The sequence below is a fragment of the Sarcophilus harrisii genome, chromosome 6, assembly GCF_902635505.1.
Source record: "Sarcophilus harrisii chromosome 6, mSarHar1.11, whole genome shotgun sequence".
Lineage (NCBI taxonomy): Eukaryota > Metazoa > Chordata > Mammalia > Dasyuromorphia > Dasyuridae > Sarcophilus > Sarcophilus harrisii.
The window spans coordinates 113,055,083-113,063,179 of NC_045431.1; the positions used below are offsets into that span (position 1 = coordinate 113,055,083).

Genomic DNA, 8,097 nt, shown 5'->3' on the forward strand with positions numbered 1-8,097 from the left:
TACAGCAAGGGGATAGGATTAGAAGAAAGGGGATATTGAGGGAAGTTTGGTCAGAGTGAAAGGGGAGAAAGAATAGAATAAACAGGGGGCAAATACAATTAGCAATAGTAATTGAGAAAAGAATTTTAAAGCAAGTTTTTCTGATGAAGGCCTCATTTCTCAAATATGTAGAGAACTGAATTATATATATTTAAAAGAGCCATTCCCCAATTGATAAATGATTAAATGATATGAAATATACCCGAGGTTATAGAATCATACACATTCTTTAGTCTAACATTACCATTACCACTCATGAATCCCCAAAGAGATATTGTTTAAAGGAAAAGGACCTAAATGTACCAAACTATTTATAGCAGCTCTCTTCTTAGCAAAAATAAATAAATAAATAAAGATTGAAAGGATGCCCATCAATTGAAGAATGGCTGAATAAATTATGATATGTGATTATGAAGGAATATTATTGTTCTCTGAGTAATGATGAGCAGGATATTTTTAGAAAAACTTAAAAAGTTCTCCATAAACTCAAGCAAAGGGAAATGTATTGTATACAAAGTAATAACAATGTTGTGGGATGAACAGCTGTGAATGATTTTACTATTCTCAGCAATTCAACAGATCCACGACTATTCTGAATGACTTATGATGAAAAATGCTGTCCACACCTAGAAAAAGAACTTTTTGTGTCTAATTACAAATTGAAGCCTACTCTGTTTTCTTTTACATCAGGTCTTTTATAGAAGTGTTTTACATAACTTCACATATGCCTTCTTAAAGGGAGGGAAAGTGGGGAAGAAGGGAGAGAATCAAAATTTTAAAAACAAATATTTTTTAAAAATGCTTTAAATGTAACTAGGGAAAATAAAAATATTCAACTAAAAAAAGAGAGATGTCAAAATAAAAATAAACAAAACATAAAGGCCTTATTGAGTATATCTTTGGAGCATGCTTGCTATTTGGTATTCTGGCTTTGACTTTCATAAATTTATTAAAACATTTTGTGAATCCATTTCCATTTTATGTTTCCTTTCCATCCTACCTTCTTAAGTTTATATGTATATTCTCTCTATATATTCTATATATATACATATATATATATTCTTGAATTTAAATAGTTTTTTGAGGTTTGCAAAGCACTTTATAATCATATTTTCATTTTATCATCATCATATCCCATCCTATGAAATTACACACACACACACACACACACACACACACAGATACACGCATACACTGTTAGGTAGATGTTATTGTTATTCTTATTTCACTTATAAGGAAATTGATAAATTTTTAATGACTTGCTTAGGGTCATATGAATAAGTGTGAATTTTCTTTTGTTTCCCTTCCCATTCCTTCTCAGTCTTAGGTGAAATTTGAACTCAGTTCTTTCTGACTCCAGGATTCTTTCCACGATGCTATCTAGCCATGCTATTTGATCAGATGGAAGCTTAGCAACAACCTCATCATCCTATATGCTGCTTTGACCATTGAGAACTTCTTGATAAACACCAGCCCTCCCATTTTATATACACCTTGACTGAGGATCTCAGAATTAAGTTCTTCTCTCCTTCCCCCTATCTATGGCACTTATCATTTTGTGCTTTCATTATGTGCTTTTTCAGCAATTATTTTTTCAGGTTTTAGAGTCACATTGGTTTGTTGCTGCTGATTGATCATTCCTACTCATTCCTTAGTAGATTATGGATTGTTAGATAATTCCTATTTTAGATGCAACCCATAGAATTAACAAATCTCAGTATTGAAGAAAACTATTATTTTATAATTTTTTAATATATTTTCATCATATTTGGGATTTGTTTAATGAAAAAAGAAAAAAAATCTTCAATAACAGCCAACATTTATTGTTACAAAAGTGCTATATATATGTATGCATATATATATATATATATATATATATATTTAATTCTCATCACAAATTTTAGATGGTTAGTCCAATGTTATTTATACTTTTTTTCCCCCTGAGGCAATTGGGGTTAAGTGACTTGCTAGTCACACAACTAGGGATATTAAGTGTCTGAGGCCAAATTTGAAATCAGGTCCTCCCGACTTCAGGGCTAGCACTCTTATCGACTACACTATCTAGATGCTCCACCATTTTATATTTTTAAAAATATGTCTCTGAGAAAATATCCCCTTGAAAATTTTTATATATCTCTTACAATTTTGCATTTGTATTTTACAACTTCAAGTCAGAGTTATGATCTAATCCCAGCTCTTATTTTTAATTCAGTATTTTTTCCATCACATCTCAAGCCAATACCTGCTACTCTAAAAAGAAATTAGCTGTGTAAACAAATTGGACAACTGTTTTGTGTATGCATATATACATATATGCAAATATATGCACATAAACACTCACGATATACACATATATATATGTACATGTATATTTGATCACACTGCATATGGGACATTGTGTCTTTTCACAGTTAGTCTTTCTTCCAACTTAACATTACATGTTTATTTCCCACTTCTGCCTTACACAAGAAATACACTATGGCAAGGTAACCAGGGTGCTGGAGTTGGAGTAAAGAAGAGGCAATTCTGCTTCTGTCACTTGCTTTGTGTGTGGTGAAATCATAGCCTGCCTCAAACCTATTTTCATAGCTGTAGAATATATAAGTAATAACATCCGCATCTCATATTTGTGAGGATCAGATGCTGTATAAAAAGTGTTTTTCAGACCTTAAAACGACAATAAATGTTAGGTCCCACCCTCCAAGACAAGTTGTTATAACCAAACTATATTAACAGTGGGTTGTTTTTTTATGACATTACATTGTCCTTGTCTATTTGTGCATGTTTTATACCCATGACTAGAATGAGCATCTCACTCATCTTTACCCCAAGAAAATCATCCTTTCTTTCAAGGTCTAAAGTACCATTTTCTTCAAATCAGCCTAGCTCAAAGTGATCACTCCCTTAAATATAGCTGTGTGCCCCAGATTAGACTGCTCTTGAGAAATGAATCCTATCTTGAGCAGAAAGAAACATAAGAAGCATCCTGGCTAAGACAAAGTATTGATTCAACACCAAGATCTTGCTTGTTACTATTTCTACATTTTTGCTATATATTTGTAACCAGGTGCTCCCCATATCCCTGACATTAAGATTAGAATGGTCCTGCTTAATTTTATATAGAATTATAATTCAGTGGATCTGAGGATGACTATTTGCCTGGAAAAATTCTGTAATCTTTAAAACAAGTATTTCATAATTTTATTTCATTATCTTTTTGCTTGTTTTGCTTAATTCCCATTTGAGGGTATCATTATATAAGTGTATGCAGAAACATACATGTTGCTTTATTCATTCAACTAATATTAAGCTGATGCCTATATTAAGGAAAGCATAATACTAGAATTCATGCAGTCAATAAGAGTGCCATAATCCCCTTTCTCTAGGAATTTAAAATATCTTATGGTAACCTGATGGTAGGAGCTTATAGATTAAAGGACAAAAATACTATCCATAAAATTCTCAGCCTAGGGCTATATTTTTTGAAAAATTTTTTCTTATTCTCAGGCAAATCCTAGATAAGCTATTTGTCAGATAACTTGAGTTTTATATTGGTGAGATATGATTATACACAGTATTTAATATCAGCCTAAGTGAATATAATCAATATTACTTAATAATTATTAAATCATTAAATGCAGAAATCATTGCCCTAATTTGAGTTTATGCCATAGCTAAAGGTATTTAATAAATACTTGATTGATTTTGTAACTTTTTTATTCAAATTAATGTGGATTTTTACATCTAAATGAAACTTTTCCAAAAAATTTGTAAGTTGATTTATTGTTTTATACAATACACAATTAAACATGTCTCTTTCCTTCAGTAACTTTACTGATAAGCAATGTTTCTGTTCTCTGTGATGCATGATGAATTCATTTCCATCCCTTGTTAAAATTCAAGCATTCAGATGAATAAACTAACATGTCTCTACATACTAGAGTGGAAGAAGATAGAAACCTAGAAAATAAATTACCCTAACAATTTATTTTGGCAGAATCATGGCCCATTTCCAGCAAAGAGTAAAATCGACATTATGTGATGTGCTTTCAACTCAGATAATCTTTTAAATTTTGGTGATGATTAACAATCCAAGTAAATCAGAATGTACACAATTTAAGAGTATACAGATAATGAAAGTCAAGCTTTCATTTCCCCTTTTTATCAAAATAAATGTGTTCTGTTATTTAGATCTTGAAAGAATCTTGTTAATTTTCAACAAGACTTTTGACTGAATATATTCAGTGGCAATGGATTCACATAACAGCCATGAAATGCACAAATAAAAATTTACATTAAAAGAACATTAGAGACCTGACTGGAACCAAAAGAGATGAAAAAATAATTCAGATTCAAATGTTTCATTTATGTAACCTACTACACTTTAAAAGCCATCTGTTTTCTGTTCATATTCCATATCCAGTGTCATCTACCACAATAGAAGTAGATATGGTTTTTGATCCTCTAATTAAGTGGAATCAATATGGAATATTGAGGCAGCAGCATAGGTCCATTCTGATCATTCCATGCAATAAGATACTTAGTTGGTTAAGTATAATTAGAGGGCAATATGGTATACTAAGTAGACTAGAATACTAAGAGACTGTGCTCTGGGCCATCTTCTCTAGTTATTAGCTATTGTACCTTAAACAAATTATTTCATTTCTCAAGACCTCGGTTTAATCATAAATTCAATGGGACAAATAGATGAGATGATTTCTAAGTCATAGCTATTCCACTGACAACTCTGAGTTTCTAGGTAATCAAATGGCATTAGTATGTAAGGACAGACTAATTATATGAAAATACAAAGTTTCTCCCATGAAACACACTTTTGATAAAATCTGATTTTGATAGTATTTCAGTTGGGTGATAAGAGATGATTTTGCAGATATGATGAAATATAGATGCTTTAAAATTAAATAATTGGGTATCATAAATCAAGCCAGAAGAACAATGGACTATGAGATAGAAAACTCAAATTCAAATTCTGATACTCCTACTTATTATGGCTATGATATTGGAAAAAGTCACCAAACTTTTATGAACCTGTTTTTTAAGATCTAAAATAAAGAGGTTGGGTCAGATGTCTTCTAAGTACTGTCTATTTAATCTGCAACTCTCTATTCATAAAAGTAGAAACTTTATGTACATGTTGTTGCATGTATGCACAGTCATTCCTAAATATAAAGAGTAATCATAGAAGTAAAAATTTAAATCATAAGAAACAATTGAAACTTTTTTTATCCAGAAATCAGAAATTTTTAAATTTTTTTGATATATTGCAAAAATCTCTAGCCACCAAGAATTTTCTCAATCATTCTCTGAGTTGGGCTATCTATTATATTTTATAATTGAGTTTTGAAGTGTTTTAAGGAAGCACCCAAGGAAGCACCCATCATGGGTCATGGGTGCTTCCTTAAAACACTTCAAAACTCAATTAGACCAACAATGTCAACACTTGCTAGTAGTGAGATTAAGTTTGGGAAAGGTGTAGCATTTGCTACTTAAATATAGTTTCCTTTTAAAGGCCCCTGCGTTTGCCAGACCTTGTAAAAAGATATGTGATTTAAGGAGTACTGAATAGACCTTATTTGGGGAGAAAGGGAATTGCTCACTGACCACTGGCACCTGAAATTTCAGAAAGAGATTTAGTTCTTTACACTGTCATGGCTGCTTCTTAAGAGTAGAAAAATGAACTTTGTGATAATAATCTGTCTTAAATTTTTTTTCTAAATATTCATTCTCTTATTTGCTTTCTCCTTTCTTCCCTCCCTTTTTTCTTTTCCTCCCCCTTCCTTTCCTCTCTTCTTATTTCCTCCATTCAGTCTCCCTCCCTTCTAGTCTCCTTTTTCTTCCTCCTTTCATTACAAAGAAAGATTGTATACAAGGAAGGGAGGGACAAAGTATTTATCCTTGAAATGAAGGTGATATGAAAAAAGCATTATACTTTTAAAAGTATAAATACAACCAATGCATAAATACCTCTTTTAAATATAAAATAGGGAGGCTTTATGAGGTACTAACGCTTTATCACAAATTAATTTATGAGATACTTTTAAAATATTGTGTAATAAATTAAATTATGATATAAGCGTTCTATATGGAGGCAGAAAATTTGGGTTTAATTCCTGCCTTTCTTGCTTATTCCCTGTGCAATATTAAGCAAATTACTTCATCTTATTGTGTCAGATTTTCTGATTCTATATATGGAAGAACAAACATGTAGAAGAATAATAAATAAAGAGAGAAGTCCAGGAAGTTCTTTTGAAATGAATCCAATACAGCATGAAAAGACTTTTACCATTGGTTGAAAAAGTATTATTGAGGAAATCTAGAAGAATAAAATAGTATTTACTAAGCTTGATTTTGAGCCTTATAACTCATTCGTGTCCACAGCTATTGGTAGATCAGAGAATCAATGAATGAAGGAGATTAGCAAGAAGAAAAGCTACCATTTTTCTAAGTCTTGACAATTTATTGCCTTAATGAACTTGGATGAATTTATGCCATGCCCTATTTCTATTTACAGATTAATATCCAAATGCAATGCATTTAAGACAGACTTATACGTTACTTGTTTCAAATGTACTGTAATATATCTTCCAAGGTTTGTTGTTTAGCCAATAAAGTCTGATGAGATATAATCAATTGAAAGTAAACATTTCTGATCTACAAGAGGGTTATTTGCATAATGAACATATATCATCCTGCTCACATCATGGACATGTGTGGTCACTTAGTGTTTCTTACCTTTCTTACACTGACACTGTAAGAGAGTGAGGTCATGAGAGCTTGTGCAGCTATTCCTATTGTCTGCCATCACCCTTGTTGGCGATAGGCAGAAAATATGGCAGTGATGCAACAGAGTTTGTGAGAATTAAAATTTATGGGCCTGTTATAGGAAATCATGCTTTCACTCTATAGTATCTCAGTGCTATTTGTGATGCACTGTAAATAAAAGTCTCTCAGTGATGACTTGAATGTACTTCAGAGAAAGAATACAACCAGCACTATAAATAATGCTCTATTGGAATGAACTACATCTCACATTAATAACTTTCACCTGGAGACATTACATTTTTCATTAGAAAAGAAATCTACTCTGACACCTCACCCTTAAATTTTCTTGCAGAAACTTTTATCCATGTGATTCTTATTCAAGCAGGTGAGTGAATTGTGCCCTCATCTGTCCACATGACCTGGAGGAGGTGCCCTGGAAAAATCTGTTTTTGCTGTCTCATGAAACTCATTAGTTTTCATATTTTCTAGGCACATGCAGTGAAGAGAGAAGCATTCATTTATTGTAATCAAACAGTTATTTTCATTTTGGCCTTAAAATGAACAAAATTAGGAAAAGTTTTTAGTATCATGAAATTCCACTAAGCACTATAATATATTGTCATGTTTTTTTGCTATTTAAGAATTGTAAATAAATGGTTTGTTTTATTTTTAACAGGCTAATTGCTGCTAGAAGTGTGACATTCTTTCCCAAGGTAAGCACATTTTGAGGTAAATTATATTGAAAATTATCATGGTTTTTGATTCATTGTTTTGAAAAGACTATTTTATGTTAAAGCCAAAGAGACTGCCAGTGCTGTTGTTCAAAACTGAGGATATGTCACATTAATTACTTTGAGTTCTAGCTAAATGTTCATGGAGCTGACATTAAAACATATAGGACAAACTGGCACATTTTTCTTTTGACTGAGAATAACTAATTAATTTGGTGTTTTCAGAACTACCTGATGAACAAAGTTAAAAAAAAAAAATAAAGAATGCAATGCCGTCTGATAATAATGCTGGTGATTCAGGATAAAACATATTCTAAGGGAAATTATTAGCAAAGAATTATTACTTTTTTATTTTATTGCTAATTTTTCCAGTCTTTGAAATGTATGAAAGTGAACTTATATTCTAACAATGGGGCACTTGGCAACTTCAAAAAATGGCAGCCTAGGAGATGAAAGGTTTATATCTTCATGATCTTACATCAAAGTGTAATTTCTTTGTTTAGAACGTTCTTTGTATTTCTTAAAGTGCCCCTAGTTTCCAAAA

At 31.6% G+C, this 8,097-nt stretch overlaps 1 long non-coding RNA gene across 1 annotated transcript in view; it reads left to right on the forward strand.

Moving 5' to 3' along the window:
* Nucleotides 1-7,865, forward strand: part of LOC116420023 — a 650,117-nt gene extending 642,252 nt beyond the window's left edge. The window contains exon 3 of the long non-coding RNA XR_004230350.1: nucleotides 7,499-7,865. This is a non-coding gene — a long non-coding RNA (uncharacterized LOC116420023). The remainder of the gene's footprint in view (nucleotides 1-7,498) is intronic.
* Nucleotides 7,866-8,097: the final 232 nt, after the last annotated feature.